A 19,571-nucleotide genomic window follows, 5' to 3' on the forward strand; every position below is an offset into this window, starting at 1 on the left:
GCACAAGACACCACCACTGGACTGATGCAGCACAAGACAGCACCACTGGAATGATGCAAAAGAGCAGGTCACCACACCACACGCCACGTCACTTTCCCACAGAGACACTGAGGAGACACGTCCTTTCGCTATACTCTCCAGGACTGGAGTGAAAATGGCGGCAACGCGCGGCTGTTTATATGGAATACAAAACCCCACGAGAATCCGACAGCAGGATGATGACGTTTTGCCTCGTTCTGGTTTCCGAGTCTAGTGGGAAAACCCGAGCCAAACTCGGGTCGGACTCAGAGTGTGAAGTTCGAGGGGGGTGTGGTTCTCAGGGAACCGAACCCGCTCATCTCTACTGAAAACCGGCCTATTTGTACGTTTTCACAATTCTGCATAGCCAGCAATTGCCGACGCGCCTTTGCTAATCGACCGTCTCCTTACGCCCAGGTAGTATCATTCAGCCACAAGTCAAGATACAACTGAGGTTCCTATGACTCAATCGTATACTTGGCTATGGAGCCAGCGCCATGACAAAAACTGCATGATCCATCTGCAAAACAGACTTGGGTGCAACTCTGAATCAGGAGGTAATTCAGAGTTGATCGTAGATGTGCTAAATTTAGCACAGCTACGAACATTTTCCCTGACATGCTAGTCCGGCCCGCGTGTCAGGCCCTACCCCACTTCCACACACAGCTACAAAAGCAGCACATGGCGGCGATACTTTTGTACCTGGCGAGTAGCTCCCTACCTGCGCAGCTCCTGCTCGATGGCAGGGAACTACCTGCTGTGTTCCGGATCGCAGCAGCTGCATGTGACATCACGCAGCCGCCGCGGCACGCCCCCCTAACGGTCCGGACATGCCTCCGTTGTCCGGACGCGCCTTGCCAAAAGCATTCTAATGCTGTTGGCACGCCCCCTCCCACCCCGTGACCACCTCTGCCTGTCAATCAGACAGAGGCGATCGCAGCCAGTGAGATTCTGCTAGCATCTCACTGGGCTCCCGGCGTGTGTACGCCCAGTGCGGCCGCTGCGCACTCCACAAAGTAATTCAGACTGTGATCACTGCCGCTGCAGCGATGCAGTCTGAATGGGATCTGGTCTGAAGATCGATACTGTCTAGGTCGACAATGTTTAGGTTGACAATGTTTAGGTCGACCACTATAGGTCGACAGTCACCAGGTCGATAGGGTTGGAAGGTTGACAGGGTTTCTAGGTCGACATGTGCTATGTCGACAGGTCAAAAGGTCGACATGAGTTTTGTTTTTGTCTTTTTTTTACTTTTTCATACTTAGCGATCCATGTGGAATACGATTGGAGGTATGGCGAGTGAAGCGAGCCATGCGAAGGGACACGGTGCACTAATTGGGGTTCCCGGTCACTCTACAAAGAAAACGACACCCCAAAAAAACACCACTCATGTCGACCTTTTGACCTGTCGACCTAGCACATGTCGACCTAGAAACCCTGTCGACCTTCCAACCCCGTCGAACTAGTGACTGCCGACCTAAACATTGTCGACCTAGACATTGTCGATCTAATGATCCACACCCATCTGAATTACCCCCTCAGTCCCACATATCTGAAAGTGCTGAATGATGACTGAGTAGTAGGTAAGCCAAGTTCTACCCGGCAGTAAAGTGATAGTGAATACTATCACTTGACTATTTCTTCTTATCCAAGATGGAGCCACTGTCCTGGCAAGACGAACGGTAATAAATTTCCCCAAAAACACATCTGCTATTTTGGGAATATGTGCTCATAACAGATGTAATCTTTTGAGGCAAAACAGCATGCAGTGATAAACAGACCTCACAATGTTTTACTATTACTCACTCGTGACTAATATAGTTAATATAATACAGTATATACATTTATTATCTAAGTATTAACATGTAGACACTTTAAATTAGTATAGATATTTTTGAAGCATTATAAGAATAATTTAAATTGTACCTTGCGCATTTACACAATTGCTTCCTGAAAGGAAATTTACCTCAGACCATTTTATGTATTCATTCTACAGTGTACGCCTTCCCACAACCTTTACTATGTACACTATATTCAATTTGTTTCTTACTCTGTGTTTTACAAAACCTTTATCTAATGCGCTGTTGTTAACGTTGTAATATGTTTTACAGCCAACAATATTAAACTCAGAATGCACGGCTGGAAACTACTGAGGAGGAACAAATTTAATCTTAAAATATGCACAGTCACAATGTAATAAAAGTTTTAGATATGACTAATGATACATAACATACATAACATAAAACCAACTGTTTTAATATTAATATAGGATCCACACTGAAGTTCATAAATGTTCCCACAGAACTGGTGCACTAATAGAAACCAAATTGGCTGATGTAATGATCCTTATATTGGAACCAATATATCCTTTATGTTCATATTTAAAAGTGCCAACAGCTGATGGCTTTATCGAGGGAAATTTCAGGTAGTACTCATAAATCAGTTCCGTGGTTAAAAGTTACTTTTCCTTTAGCAGGTTGAGATTATTGCACTATGTAGCAAATGCACTGCTACTTTGGATATTTAAGCCTCTGTTCATTAAGCAACATACTATGCCTGTATTAAAGGCACACCGCAGGGGCTCCGTCTGCCACTCTCTCACTGTGACACTGTTTCGGAGCAGTGGGTGCATACTAGAGATGAGCGCCTGAAATTTTTCGGGTTTTGTGTTTTGGTTTTGGGTTCGGTTCCGCGGCCGTGTTTTGGGTTCGAACGCGTTTTGGCAAAACCTCACCGAATTTTTTTTGTCGGATTCGGGTGTGTTTTGGATTCGGGTGTTTTTTTCAAAAAACACTAAAAAACAGCTTAAATCATAGAATTTGGGGGTCATTTTGATCCCAAAGTATTATTAACCTCAAAAACCATAATTTACACTCATTTTCAGTCTATTCTGAATACCTCACACCTCACAATATTATTTTTAGTCCTAAAATTTGCACCGAGGTCGCTGTGTGAGTAAGATAAGCGACCCTAGTGGCCGACACAAACACCGGGCCCATCTAGGAGTGGCACTGCAGTGTCACGCAGGATGTCCCTTCCAAAAAACCCTCCCCAAACAGCACATGACGCAAAGAAAAAAAGAGGCGCAATGAGGTAGCTGTGTGAGTAAGATTAGCGACCCTAGTGGCCGACACAAACACCGGGCCCATCTAGGAGTGGCACTGCAGTGTCACGCAGGATGGCCCTTCCAAAAAACCCTCCCCAAACAGCACATGACGCAAAGAAAAAAAGAGGCGCAATGAGGTAGCTGTGTGAGTAAGATTAGCGACCCTAGTGGCCGACACAAACACCGGGCCCATCTAGGAGTGGCACTGCAGTGTCACGCAGGATGGCCCTTCCAAAAAACCCTCCCCAAACAGCACATGACGCAAAGAAAAAAAGAGGCGCAATGAGGTAGCTGTGTGAGTAAGATTAGCGACCCTAGTGGCCGACACAAACACCGGGCCCATCTAGGAGTGGCACTGCAGTGTCACGCAGGATGGCCCTTCCAAAAAACCCTCCCCAAACAGCACATGACGCAAAGAAAAAAAGAGGCGCAATGAGGTAGCTGTGTGAGTAAGATTAGCGACCCTAGTGGCCGACACAAACACCGGGCCCATCTAGGAGTGGCACTGCAGTGTCACGCAGGATGTCCCTTCCAAAAAACCCTCCCCAAACAGCACATGACGCAAAGAAAAAAAGAGGCGCAATGAGGTAGCTGTGTGAGTAAGATTAGCGACCCTAGTGGCCGACACAAACACCGGGCCCATCTAGGAGTGGCACTGCAGTGTCACGCAGGATGTCCCTTCCAAAAAACCCTCCCCAAACAGCACATGACGCAAAGAAAAAAAGAGGCGCAATGAGGTAGCTGACTGTGTGAGTAAGATTAGCGACCCTAGTGGCCGACACAAACACCGGGCCCATCTAGGAGTGGCACTGCAGTGTCACGCAGGATGTCCCTTCCAAAAAAACCCTCCCCAATCAGCACATGACGCAAAGAAAAAGAAAAGAAAAAAGAGGTGCAAGATGGAATTGTCCTTGGGCCCTCCCACCCACCCTTATGTTGTATAAACAAAACAGGACATGCACACTTTAACCAACCCATCATTTCAGTGACAGGGTCTGCCACACGACTGTGACTGATATGACGGGTTGGTTTGGACCCCCCCCAAAAAAGAAGCAATTAATCTCTCCTTGCACAAACTGGCTCTACAGAGGCAAGATGTCCACCTCATCTTCACCCTCCGATATATCACCGTGTACATCCCCCTCCTCACAGATTATCAATTCGTCCCCACTGGAATCCACCATCTCAGCTCCCTGTGTACTTTGTGGAGGCAATTGCTGCTGGTCAATGTCTCCGCGGAGGAATTGATTATAATTCATTTTAATGAACATCATCTTCTCCACATTTTCTGGATGTAACCTCGTACGCCGATTGCTGACAAGGTGAGCGGCGGCACTAAACACTCTTTCGGAGTACACACTTGTGGGAGGGCAACTTAGGTAGAATAAAGCCAGTTTGTGCAAGGGCCTCCAAATTGCCTCTTTTTCCTGCCAGTATAAGTACGGACTGTGTGACGTGCCTACTTGGATGCGGTCACTCATATAATCCTCCACCATTCTATCAATGTTGAGAGAATCATATGCAGTGACAGTAGACGACATGTCCGTAATCGTTGTCAGGTCCTTCAGTCCGGACCAGATGTCAGCATCAGCAGTCACTCCAGACTGCCCTGCATCACCGCCAGCGGGTGGGCTCGGAATTCTGAGCCTTTTCCTCGCACCCCCAGTTGCGGGAGAATGTGAAGGAGGAGATGTTGACAGGTCGCGTTCCGCTTGACTTGACAATTTTGTCACCAGCAGGTCTTTCAACCCCAGCAGACCTGTGTCTGCCGGAAAGAGAGATCCAAGGTAGGCTTTAAATCTAGGATCGAGCACGGTGGCCAAAATGTAGTGCTCTGATTTCAACAGATTGACCACCCGTGAATCCTTGTTAAGCGAATTAAGGGCTGCATCCACAAGTCCCACATGCCCAGCGGAATCGCTCCCTTTTAGCTCCTTCTTCAATGCCTCCAGCTTCTTCTGCAAAAGCCTGATGAGGGGAATGACCTGACTCAGGCTGGCAGTGTCTGAACTGACTTCACGTGTGGCAAGTTCAAAGGGCATCAGAACCTTGCACAACGTTGAAATCATTCTCCACTGCACTTGAGACAGGTGCATTCCATCTCCTATATCGTGCTCAATTGTATAGGCTTGAATGGCCTTTTGCTGCTCCTCCAACCTCTGAAGCATATAGAGGGTTGAATTCCACCTCGTTACCACTTCTTGCTTCAGATGATGGCAGGGCAGGTTCAGTAGTTTTTGGTGGTGCTCCAGTCTTCTGTACGTGGTGCCTGTACGCCGAAAGTGTCCCGCAATTTTTCTGGCCACCGACAGCATCTCTTGCACGCCCCTGTCGTTTTTTAAAAAATTCTGCACCACCAAATTCAAGGTATGTGCAAAACATGGGACGTGCTGGAATTTGCCCATATTTAATGCACACACAATATTGCTGGCGTTGTCCGATGCCACAAATCCACAGGAGAGTCCAATTGGGGTAAGCCATTCCGCGATGATCTTCCTCAGTTGCCGTAAGAGGTTTTCAGCTGTGTGCGTATTCTGGAAAGCGGTGATACAAAGCGTAGCCTGCCTAGGAAAGAGTTGGCGTTTGCGAGATGCTGCTACTGGTGCCGCCGCTGCTGTTCTTGCGGCGGGAGTCCATACATCTACCCAGTGGGCTGTCACAGTCATATAGTCCTGACCCTGCCCTGCTCCACTTGTCCACATGTCCGTGGTTAAGTGGACATTGGGTACAACTGCATTTTTTAGGAGACTGGTGAGTCTTTTTCTGACGTCCGTGTACATTCTCGGTATCGCCTGCCTAGAGAAGTGGAACCTAGATGGTATTTGGTAACGGGGGCACACTGCCTCAATAAATTGTCTAGTTCCCTGTGAACTAACGGCGGATACCGGACGCACGTCTAACACCAACATAGTTGTCAAGGACTCAGTTATCCGCTTTGCAGTAGGATGACTGCTGTGATATTTCATCTTCCTCGCAAAGGACTGTTGAACAGTCAATTGCTTACTGGAAGTAGTACAAGTGGGCTTACGACTTCCCCTCTGGGATGACCATCGACTCCCAGCGGCAACAACAGCAGCGCCAGCAGCAGTAGGCGTTACACGCAAGGATGCATCGGAGGAATCCCAGGCAGGAGAGGACTCGTCAGACTTGCCAGTGACATGGCCTGCAGGACTATTGGCATTCCTGGGGAAGGAGGAAATTGACACTGAGGGAGTTGGTGGGGTGGTTTGCGTGAGCTTGGTTACAAGAGGAAGGGATTTACTGGTCAGTGGACTGCTTCCGCTGTCACCCAAAGTTTTTGAACTTGTCACTGACTTATTATGAATGCGCTGCAGGTGACGTATAAGGGAGGATGTTCCGAGGTGGTTAACGTCCTTACCCCTACTTATTACAGCTTGACAAAGGGAACACACGGCTTGACACCTGTTGTCCGCATTTCTGGTGAAATACCTCCACACCGAAGAGCTGATTTTTTTGGTATTTTCACCTGGCATGTCAACGGCCATATTCCTCCCACGGACAACAGGTGTCTCCCCGGGTGCCTGACTTAAACAAACCACCTCACCATCAGAATCCTCCTGGTCAATTTCCTCCCCAGCGCCAGCAACACCCATATCCTCCTCATCCTGGTGTACTTCAACACTGACATCTTCAATCTGACTATCAGGAACTGGACTGCGGGTGCTCCTTCCAGCACTTGCAGGGGGCGTGCAAATGGTGGAAGGCGCATGCTCTTCACGTCCAGTGTTGGGAAGGTCAGGCATCGCAACCGACACAATTGGACTCTCCTTGTGGATTTGGGATTTCAAAGAACGCACAGTTCTTTGCGGTGCTTTTGCCAGCTTGAGTCTTTTCAGTTTTCTAGCGAGAGGCTGAGTGCTTCCATCCTCATGTGAAGCTGAACCACTAGCCATGAACATAGGCCAGGGCCTCAGCCGTTCCTTGCCACTCCGTGTGGTAAATGGCATATTGGCAAGTTTACGCTTCTCCTCCGACAATTTTATTTTAGGTTTTGGAGTCCTTTTTTTACTGATATTTGGTGTTTTGGTTTTGACATGCTCTGTACTATGCCATTGGGCATCGGCCTTGGCAGACGACGTTGCTGGCATTTCATCGTCTCGGCCATGACTAGTGGCAGCAGCTTCAGCACGAGGTGGAAGTGGATCTTGATCTTTCCCTAATTTTGGAACCTCAACATTTTTGTTCTCCATATTTTAATAGGCAAAACTAAAAGGCACCTCAGGTAAACAATGGAGATGGATGGATTGGATACTAGTATACAATTATGGACGGGCTGCCGAGTGCCGACACAGAGGTAGCCACAGCCGTGAACTACCGCACTGTACTGTGTCTGCTGCTAATATATAGACTGGTTGATAAAGAGATAGTATACTCGTAACTAGTATGTATGTATAAAGAAAGAAAAAAAAACCACGGTTAGGTGGTATATACAATTATGGACGGGCTGCCGAGTGCCGACACAGAGGTAGCCACAGCCGTGAACTACCGCACTGTACTGTGTCTGCTGCTAATATATAGACTGGTTGATAAAGAGATAGTATACTCGTAACTAGTATGTATGTATAAAGAAAGAAAAAAAAACCACGGTTAGGTGGTATATACAATTATGGACGGGCTGCCGAGTGCCGACACAGAGGTAGCCACAGCCGTGAACTACCGCACTGTACTGTGTCTGCTGCTAATATATAGACTGGTTGATAAAGAGATAGTATACTCGTAACTAGTATGTATGTATAAAGAAAGAAAAAAAAACCACGGTTAGGTGGTATATACAATTATGGACGGGCTGCCGAGTGCCGACACAGAGGTAGCCACAGCCGTGAACTACCGCACTGTACTGTGTCTGCTGCTAATATAGACTGGTTGATAAAGAGATAGTATACTACTAATATTATATACTGGTGGTCAGGTCACTGGTCACTAGTCACACTGGCAGTGGCACTCCTGCAGCAAAAGTGTGCACTGTTTAATTTTAATATAATATTATGTACTCCTGGCTCCTGCTATAACCTATAACTGGCACTGCAGTAGTGCTCCCCAGTCTCCCCCACAATTATAAGCTGTGTGAGCTGAGCAGTCAGACAGATATATAATATATATAGATGATGCAGCACACTGGCCTGAGCCTGAGCAGTGCACACAGATATGGTATGTGACTGACTGAGTCACTGTGTGTATCGCTTTTTTCAGGCAGAGAACGGATATATTAAATAAACTGCACTGTGTGTCTGGTGGTCACTCACTATATAATATATTATGTACTCCTGGCTCCTGCTATAACCTATAACTGGCACTGCAGTAGTGCTCCCCAGTCTCCCCCACAATTATAAGCTGTGTGAGCTGAGCAGTCAGACAGATATATAATATATATAGATGATGCAGCACACTGGCCTGAGCCTGAGTAGTGCACACAGATATGGTATGTATGTGACTGAGTCACTGTGTGCTGTGTATCGCTTTTTTCAGGCAGAGAACGGATTATAAATAAAAGTGGTGGTCACTGGTCACTATCAGCAAAACTCTGCACTGTACACTACTGAGTACTCCTAATGCTCCCCAAAATTAGTAAATCAAGTGTCTAAACGGAGAGGACGCCAGCCACGTCCTCTCCCTATCAATCTCAATGCACGTGTGAAAATGGCGGCGACGCGCGGCTCCTTATATAGAATCCGAGTCTCGCGATAGAATCCGAGCCTCGCGAGAATCCGACAGCGTCATGATGACGTTCGGGCGCGCTCGGGTTAACCGAGCAAGGCGGGAAGATCCGAGTTGCTCGGACCCGTGAAAAAAAACATGAAGTTCTGGCGGGTTCGGATTCAGAGAAACCGAACCCGCTCATCTCTAGTGCATACCACTTTCTGGAGTGTTCGGGCGGCACTCACAGATGACCGGGCGCCGCTCGCTCCAGCGTCTTCGTCTGTCGCTCTCTCACTGTAGCAGCGTGTCAGAGCGGTAACCGCTTGCCGCTTCCAAAGGTGTTCTAGCGGCGCTGCAGATAACCAGGCGCCGCTGGCCCCAAGGAGGTTAGCTGACGGCCACGGTCCCCGCGTGGCAAGAGGGACCAATGTAGGTGGCTCCAATCGGGCAGACCGGACTTAGCGGTGTGGACGGAAGTGGAATAGGTAGAGGCCGTGGAACTGTAGAGAGTGCTTGGATCCTAATGCAGCCTTGACGCGTTTCTCGACCGGCACACACTGGTCGTTTCCTCAGAGGGTTAGAATGAGGAGGAAAGGGATCTAGGAGTCACTATTTCAGGTGACTTAAAGACAGGTAAGCAATGTACCAGCACCTCTATGGGAGAGGAGGGGGCCCACACACGGAGACCGATAGACACCTGAAAAGGTAAGTATATGTAGCCCCCCTTTGAGGTTGAGCCCTACTTTCCACTCAACTCTAAGATGTTGGTCTATTACTAGTTAAGTGTGCATCCACCCAAGCTATCTATTGTAGCTCGGCTTGCTTAGGTAAGCCGGTGTTTAGTTAGATATGAATGTAATGTATCACTCGTTATTTCCTTATAATAAAACACATATTTATATACTGTACCTGTTCTTCTTTCTTTTAGCTTGACTCGTCAGATAGACAACATAGCAGGTAAGTATCTTTTAATCCAATATGATCATACACAAAGTAAACATTTCCTAAACAGTCTAAATGCATGAAACACAGTAGCACATTAAACCCCTCTATCTTCCTTTGTTGACCTATACATCAATTGTGCCTGCAATACAAAAACTTTCCTCCACTTGACCACAATAGAAATAGTGAGTTACCCGGGTATTTTTTTGAGACACAGAAAAATAATTGCGCAGTTGGGGCCCATTACTACTATATATTAGCTAAATTTGAGTGAGTCCAGTTAAAGCAATGTACTAACTCTTTTGCAGTTGTAGCTCCTCTTAAGCGACAAAGAACTGATCACGATCCATAGATTCTGGATCCTCTATCCTCATGTGTATGGGGTTGCTCTGATGAGCTGATGGAGCTCGACATATGAACTGAATTCTGCAGCGACGATTAAACTCCCTGTATCAGTCTCTAATGGCTTGTTTATCATAAATAGCTTGAAAGGAGACTCACTCACAATCGTCTGCCTGTTAATATGTCTCTTAGGGGGACATGTATTAAGCAGTGATAAAAGTGGAGAAGTGAGCCAGTGGAGAAGTTGCCCATGGCAACCAATCAGCTGCTCTGTATACGTTTATAGTATGCAAATTCTTAATGTTACGCCAATGCTGATTGGTTACCATGGGCCACTTCCCCACTGGATCACTTCTCCACTTTTATCACCGTTTAGTACATGTGGCCCTTAGCGTACTAAACTTGCTCCTCTCTGATAGCTATTTCGAACCTCTCCACACTTGTATTACAAAACTTTCCTAGGATTCACTGACTTTGAAGGGTTTCTAAACTTGCAACAGTGTAATTGATCACTTGGCTAGGCTTATCAAAAAAGTCAATAGCAAGGTGAGTAGAAAGTTGTTGTGCAATGGGATCTTCCTAATCAGTTTGTCTCTCAGGTTTATCGGCCCTAACAGGCTCCTTATTTCACAGTTTTGTTACTATTAGGCTTCAAGGTTGTACTATCTGGTGGCTAAGGCTTTTTGCTTTTGTTAGTCTCTGTAATACAACGAAGAACCCTTACAACTCCATGGAAATGACCCCTGTAACCTTTATATGATATCCGCACTTTATTTTACCAATTTAGTCAAGCGGCAATATATCATTTGCAGTCCCTATTGACTGCCACTGTATACTTCTTTTCTCTCTCTCCTCATCTGCCAACTTACTTCTTTCTCCTGCACCGTAGCTGTCTCTGTGAATCAACCACTCCCTTTACTCCTAAGCATTTATCTCTGCTGTCACCTCCATTTATGTATCCATATGCTACCAGCCACTGCTATAACTACTGCTGGTGACAGTATAATCTGTAGATAATACAGGATGGTATCCGCTGCTGTCATGTAATGTATGGTTGAATTTTATGCACTTTATTAACATTGACCCTGGTAGTCTGCTATTTGCTGTGTGTACAGTGGGCGTCCACAGGTATAGCTGTGGGTGTAGTGTTATGATTAACTTCCACTTATACCTCCTGTGGTTTCAGTGCAGTCGAGCACCACTCCCCCGACTCCTCCTCCTATTCTGCTGATCAACTAGGCGACTGTCATAGACTGCGACTCCGCCTCCCTCACATAAGCAGCGCTGGGCAGGTTTCCATAGTGATCAGGGCTGCTCTGCATCCTGCGTAGCTCCAAAGCTTCCCTACCATCACTACTCGGTGCACAGCGTTACCGGCTACAGGTATGTGATGTGCCTGCTACTCTCCCCTGCATCCACTATCTCTCCTCGCTGTCGCTGACTAGCCCTGCCTGTGACTTAGCCTGATTTTCAGACACCTCTGCCTTGCAAACAGCTTCTGCGCTGATGCCTGTCTCCTATACTCGCGATCAGGGAGATCCGTTACTCTCTCCAACTGCCGGCAGGGAGCACTGTTTTATCTCCTTGTGTGGCCCCTGACCTCTCCTCTGCACACGGCCCTTCTCTAACTCTCCGTGGGGGAAAGCTAGCAGTCTCCCTTGCTTCATGCGCAGCGCTTAGCCTGGCACCCGCTTCTAAACTTTTTAACGGTCCTCTATCCACAAAGTGGTAATCATTCAATGGTATCCTACTAAACAAATGCCTTCCTTCTCATATCTTAACACATATACATTAAATAAATATGCATTCACATCTACAGTATACCGTGCTTCCCCATAGGGCTTATTTTTGGGTAGGGCTTACTTTTATTAACATTGACAGCAATTTCAATAAACATAATTTGTGCACACTTGTCTGCCCAGCCATAATTTGTGCCCACTTCTCTGGCCTCATTACTGTACATTAGACATCATTACTGCCCACAGCCATTCCTGCAGCCCCCTGCTTTCACTCACCTTCTCTCAGCGGCTCCTGGATCTCTTTTCCCCTCCGCGTCACTCAGCTCACTGATAAACGCTGGCGTGACCTTTGGGTCACACCAGTGTCACTCATGTGGGAGAGACCTGCGGAGGGGTAGCTCTGACAGTGCCTGACTGACTGTTAATGCGCCGAGCCAGCCAGGCACTGTCTCTCTCCTCTGGCAACGGGGGTGATGGAAGCTTCATCACCCCCTTTCAAGATTAAAAACAAAACAGTGAAAGGTTTGTGTACTGAAGCCCGGGCCCTGTGATACTGGCGGCAGCCATTTCATGCGGGGGGCGGAGCTGGGTAGTTTACTGTAGCGCAGGGACCGGGCAAAATGGGGATTTAGATAGGGCTTACTTTCAGGGTAGGACTTATTTTGGACAATTTATAAAAAGTGAGGGTAGGGCTTATTATCGGGGTAGGTACTATTATCGGGGATACATGGTATACATGGGTACCTGTATATCTAATTATTAGCCAAGGCTACAATAGAAGAAATGGGTGCAGTGTGTGCGGTGTGGGGCCTGTGTGCACCGCACACACTGCACCCATTATAGATACACCACTGGCTAGGGACAAATTACAGCCCCAGTCCATTCCTGCAGAGATGTATAGAGGTCTTAAAAGGCCAGAAAGGACAGTGAATGTGTATAGAACATTATACAATTGCTGCGCAGGACAATGAGGAAGTTAGGCTTATCTGAAGGTTTACCAGGGCTGTCTCAACAGCATTGTAGGCCCTGGGCAAAGCAGCACACTGGGGCCCCTACCCACCCATTAATGGGAACCAATTAAAAAAATCATAACATGGCCCTCCTGTGGCCCTACACCACCTCTCCACATACTATCATATACTGAATAGCCCCAGCCATCCACCAATCAGGTGGATGGCTGGGGGAGGCTGCCTTACCAATCTGATTGTGTGACCACCATTTGCCCCTGCTCAAAGGCCCCCAGATTTTTCCGACCCTGAGCATCTGCCAAGTGTGCCTATACATTACGATAGCCATGTGATTGACTACCCTTTAAAGCTAATTGTATATAATTTGTGCATATATTTGTAACCCTACAAGTAGGTTCATGTGTGTGTGAATAGGTATGTACCATTTGTGTTGGATTGATTATTTCTTATGTTTACCATTCCTGAGGTAAAACTTACTTGTAACCTTATGAAAATGGTACATAATTACTAAGTGATTTTATATATATATATATATATATATATATATATATATATAATGGATGAGCGGGTTCGGATCTCAGAGAACCCCCAGGACTTCATGACCCGAGGCCGGATCCGAGTCCGGCTCGGGGCTTCCTGCCAAACTTGGATCCACGATCGAGGCAAAACGTCATCATCCCACGGATTCTCGTGGGTTTTGAATTCCTTATAAGGAGCCACGTGTCACCGCCATTAACACTCTGGACTTGGAGAATGAGGGAGACGGACCTCTGTCTTTTTGTGGTTGGTGGCGTACAGGGGTGCTGCTGTCCTATACTGTTCTGGGGTGCTGTCCTGTGGTGTCCTGTGCTTTTAGGGGTGCTGCTGTTCTTTGCTGTACAGGGGTGCTTTCCTGTGGTGTCCTGTGCTGAAGGAGGTGCTGCTGCCCTGTGCTGTACAGGGGTGCTGCAGTCCTGTGCTGTACAGGGTTGCTGTTCTGTGTGCTGTAAAAACAAAGGGGCGCAGTGGCCCTGTCCTGTGTGCTGTAAAAATAAAGGGGCACTGTTCTGTATGCTGTAAAAATAATGGGGAACTGTTCTGTGTGCTGTAAAAATAAAGAATCAATGTGGCCCTTTCCTGTGTGCTGTAAAAAGAAAGGGGCACTGTTCTGTGTGCTGTAAAAATAAAGGGGTGCTGTGGTCTTGTCCTGTATGCTGTAAAAATAAAGACAATGCTCTGTGTGCTGTAAAACTAAAGGAGCGCTGTAGCCCTGTCCTGTATATTGTAAAAATAAAGGGGCACTGTTCCGTGTGCTTTAAAAATAAAGGGGCGCTGTCCTAAGAAATAGAGAACAAAAATTTGGAGGAAAAAATAGTGAACGATCAGGAACCACTTCCTAGTACTAGTGCTGAAGCTGCTCCCACCAGTCATGACATTGACAATGCAATTCCATCAACATCGTCTGCTAAGCCCAATGCCCAATGTCCTAGATGGCATGTAAAATCAAAGAAGCAAAAATTAATAACCAAAAAAAAAAAAAGAATTTTCTGATGAGAAACGTAAAATTGGCACTATGCTATTCAAGACACGAAGTGGCAAGGAAAAGCTAAGGCCTTGGTCTATGTTCATGACTGGTGGCTCAGATTCTCATGAGGATGGAAGCCCTCCTCCCTCTTGAAAAATTTAATAAACAAAGTTTGTTAAAGCACAGGAAACAACTGTGCGCAAGCCGTATGGGTACATAGGCCCTCATTCCGAGTTGTTCGCTCGCAAGGCGATTTTAGCAGTATTGCACACGCTAAGCCGCCGCCTACTGGGAGTGAATCTTAGCTTCTTAAAATTGCGAACGAAAGATTCGCAATATTGCGATTACACATCTCGTAGCAGTTTCAGAGTAGCTTCAGACTTACTCGGCATCTGCGATCAGTTCAGTGCTTATCGTTCCTGGTTTGACGTCACAAACACACCCAGCGTTCGCCCAGACACTCCTCCGTTTCTCCAGCCACTCCCGCGTTTTTTTCCGGAAACGGTAGCGTTTTTTCCCACACGCCCATAAAACGGCCTGTTTCCGCCCAGTAACACCCATTTCCTGTCAATCACACTACGATCGCCTGAGCGAAGAAAAAGCCGTGAGTAAAAATCCAAACTTCATAGCAAATTTACTTGGCGCAGTCGCAGTGCGGACATTGCGCATGCGCACTAAGCGGAAAAACGCTGCGATGCGAAGAAATTTTCCGAGCGAACGACTCGGAATGACCTCCATAGCCCGTTGTTGTTTTGCACAGGTTCTAGCAAAGTTTTCAGTCACACTGACGGTCGCAAGAGGATTGACAGGAAGGGGGCGTTTCTGGGTGTCAACTGACCATTTTCAGGGAGTGTTTGCAAAAATGCAGGCGTGTCTGAAAAAATGCAGGTGTGGCTGGGCATTCGATGGGTGGGTGTATGACGTCAAATCCGGACAGGAATAGGCTGAAGTGATTAGTAGGTTCAGAACTACTCAGAAACTGCACAAACTGTTTTTGCAGAGCTCGACTGCACATGCGTTCGTACTTCTGCTAAGCTAAAATACACTCCACAGTGGGCGGCGGCATGATTTTTAATTTTTTTTTGTTTTTTTTTGGAGGGGAAAAAAGAAAAGAAAAAAAAAGAAAGTGTGAGGAGAAAGCCAGAGGGAGGGGGTTGAATCAGGTGTGAGTAATCAGAAGGAGGAGGGGCTGACTAAAGCAGCTGGCTGAGCCTATATAATCAGTGATTAGATTCATTGGAGCGTGATCATTGTAAGGGCTTGTATTTTAAAGTGTTGCTTGGATTTGTAAGTGTATGGGAGTTGGTAACAGCAAAAGGTGAGTTCTGATTATTCTCTGTCTATCCATATAGGGATAGTAATATTGTGAGAGAAAGTTAATCTGAATCTGATTGTTTGTATCTATACTGGTTCTTTTGTTGTATCTGTACTGTTTTTTTTTTTTTTTTGAGGGAAAAAAAAGTGTGAGGAGAAAGCCAGAGGGAGGGGGTTGAATCAGGTGTGAGTAATCAGGAGGAGGAGGGGCTGACTAAAGCAGCTGGCTGAGCCTATATAATCAGTGATTAGACTCATTGGAGCTTGATCATTGTAAGGGCTTGTATTTTAAAGTGTTGCTTGGATTTGTAAGTGTATTTGAGTTGGTAACAGCAGAAGGTGAGTTAGAATACAGAAAAAGGTGAGTTTTATAATACACAATCAGGAACACACATTTGCAGTACCATTAAATTTCTGGTGAGGCTGCAAGGGGCTGAGCTTGTGAGTGAGTGAGAGGGTCTCTTACTTGGAGTAGCAGAGGGGCTGTGATTGTGCGTGTGTGAGGGGCATTTTTTTTTCTTTTAGCAGGAGCTGTAAGCCAAGTGAAAAGGAGGTGCAGTGAGCTGGAACAACTGCAATTGCTAAGTGGAGTATCAGTGCCGCAGGAGAGAGTACTACGGCTGCATAAAAGTGAAGGACCAAGAACCGCACAAAGATAGATAAGTATAAGCCAGCTTAATTATTGTATAAGTGAGATTGTTTGTCTTCTACTTTTTCTTTTTGCTTCTTTTCCTTTGAGAGTAACAGGGAGTTAGACCTTACAAACAATATGGGAGGGGCTGTGATTGGGGACCTCACTCAGTGCATGTCATGCAAGATGTATGCACACCTGGAGCTACCGGCCCAGTGTGATTACATCTGCACGAGGTGTGTGCGAACGGTTGCCCTGGAAGCCCAGATAACTGATCTAGAGCAAACCGTTACGCAACTGAGGGAGATTCACAATCTCGAGCGAAGTTTAGACAGAATGGTGGAGGAGTTGCGGGAGGGGTCACTGGTAGAAGAGGATGATGATCAGGTAGCCAGCTGGGTCACAGTTAGAAGGAAGTAAAAGAGGGGGAGGCTCGACATCTCCGAACTATCAAACCCGAACAAATTTGCCCGACTGGACGAGGAATCGGAGGATGATAGTAAAGAAATGACGGTGCCGGAGGAGACTGCTCCCTCTAGTATCCAGAGGAGCGGTCCCTCTGGCGCAGTTGGGATAAAAGATAGTGACGTACCTAGTCAGATGGCGGTGGTAGGGGATTCTATCATCAGGAAGGCAGAAAGGGCAATCTGCTACCGGGACCGTGATCGCCGTACAGTCTGTTGTCTCCCGGGTGCTCGGGTACGGCACATCGTGGACCGGGTAGATAGATTGTTGGGAGGGGCTGGGAAAGACCCGGCAGTCTTGGTGCACATTGGCACCAATGACAAAGTTAGCGGAAGGTGGGATGTCCTTAAGAAAGACTATAGGGACTTAGGAAAGAAACTTAAGGCAAGGACATCTAAGGTAATATTCTCCGAAATATTACCCGTGCCACGTGCTAGTCCAGGGAGGCAGAGGGAGATTAGGGAGGTAAATGTGTGGCTTAGGGATTGGTGCAGGAAAGAGGGGTTTGTGTTCCTGGAACACTGGACGGACTTCTCAGTCAGGCGCCATCTCTTTTGTCGTGACGGATTGCACCTGACTGAGGAGGGGGCAGCGGTGCTGGGGGGAAGGATGGTTAGAAGGTTGGAGATTTTAAACTAGGAGCCTGGGGGGAGGGTTTAGCTAGAAACTACGGGTCATGCAGTGAGAATAGTGGGGATGGCGGTAGTAAACGAAATGGGGGAGAAGTTGGGGGGAGGGTAAGAGCAGGCGGTAAGGTTACTAACATGTGTACTAAAAGAGATTTTACCAAAGCACTAACCAATGACGATTACAGGTCATCATTGCTACATAAGGTGAAAGATGTCCCTAACGCAAGGGAAAATACTTATCTTAGTTGTATGTATGTAAACGCTAGAAGCATTACTGGTAAAAAGGGCGAACTAGAAATACTTGCAGCAAGCAAACAGTATGATATTATAGGCATTACTGAAACTTGGTGGGACGAATCTCATGATTGGACAGTCAATCTAGAGGGCTATACACTGTTTAGGAGAGACAGACTAAATAAAAAGGGTGGAGGGGTGTGTCTTTACGTAAAGCCGTTTATAAAACCTGATATACGGGAAGATATTCAGGAGGGGACTGTAGACACTGCCGAGACATTATGGGTAGAAAATGCATGCGGGGAAAAAGGAATAAAAAAGTTAGTATTGGGTGTATGCTATAGGCCACCTGCTATCAACGTATCTGATGAGGAATTGTTACTAAAGCAAATTGAAAGAGCAGCAGGTGTAGGAGACATAGTAGTGATGGGAGCTTTTAACTATCCAGAGATAAACTGGAAAAACTATTCATGTGATACTGCTAGGCGCAATATGTTTGAAAACACACCTAATGATAACTACTTAGTTCAACTAATTGAGGAACCAACTAGGTACAATGCAATCTTAGACCTGGTATTAACAAACAATGGGGATTTGGTATCAGGTATTATAGTAGGGGAACCCATAGGAAACAGCGACCACAATATGGTCACATTCAATATCAGCTTTCATAAACAGCCCTATACTGGCTCAACTAGGACTCTAAACTTTAGCAAAGCGAATTTTGAAAAGATGAGGGTATTTTTCAGGGATATTGAATGGGAAGGTTTGTTTTTAGGGAAAAATACTACGGAGAAATGGGAGGTACTAAAATTCCTGCTAGCTAAAAATACACTCAAATTTATTCCTACGAGCAGCAAAAAAAGGAATAAAAATCATAAACCGATGTGGCTTAACAAAAAGATAAAGAAACTTATGGGCAAGAAAAGGCGAGCATTTAAAAAAATACAAATCTGACGGGGAAGCAGAGTCATTTCAGCACTATAAGGAATGTAACAAAAAATATGCAAAAAGGAAACAAGAGCGGCTAAAGTAGAAACTGAAAAACAAGTAGCAAAGGAATGCAAAGCGAATCAGAAAAAAAATCTTTAAATACATTAATAGCAAGAGATTAAAGAAGGAGAGTATAGGCCCTTTAAAAGACAAGTTGGGAGTCTTAAGCAAAAATGATAATGACATAGCAGACACACTAAATTAGTTTTTTTCAACAGTATTTACTAGAGAGGACCCAATTCAGGGACTAACACATAATCTCAATAATGAGAATATCCCACTGATAGGTACTTATTTAAACGAGGAAGTAGTCTGTGACCGATTAAAACATTTAAAGATTAATAAGTCACCAGGTCCCGATGGTATTCACCCAAGGGTGCTAATGGAGCTTCACTCTGAACTTGCAAAACCGCTATTTTTGATCTTTAAGGATTCAATAATATAAGACTGGCGTATAGTGGAAGTAGGGCCTATATTCAAAAAGGGAAGTAAAGCTGAACCAGGTAATTATAGACCAGTTAGTCTTACATCTATAGTGGGGAAAGTATTGGAAGGTATTCTAAGAGATAGTATTCAGAAGTTCCTTGAAGTCAATAAGGTCATTAAAAGGAATCAACATGGGTTTATGAAGGACAGATCCTGTCAAACCAACTTACTTGGCTTTTATGAAACAGTAAGCGCATACCTAGATCAGGGTAAAGAGGTGGATGTAATCTTTTTAGATTTTGCCAAAGCATTCGACACTGTACCACACATGAGACTTATCTACAAGCTACAAGAATCAGGGCTAGGAAGCACAATATGCACTTGGGTCAAAAACTGGTTAGATAATAGGGAGCAGCGCGTTGTGGTTAATGGATCTTTTTCAACTTGGACTGAAGTGCTAAGTGGTGTGCCGCAAGGCTCAGTATTAGGACCGCTATTGTTCAATCTTTTCATTAACAACCTAACAGAAGGTCTAGAGAGCATGCTGTCAATTTTTGCAGATGATACCAAATTGTGTAAAGTTATAAATGCGGAGGGGGATG

The sequence above is a fragment of the Pseudophryne corroboree genome, chromosome 1 (genome assembly GCF_028390025.1).
Source record: "Pseudophryne corroboree isolate aPseCor3 chromosome 1, aPseCor3.hap2, whole genome shotgun sequence".
NCBI lineage: Eukaryota > Metazoa > Chordata > Amphibia > Anura > Myobatrachidae > Pseudophryne > Pseudophryne corroboree.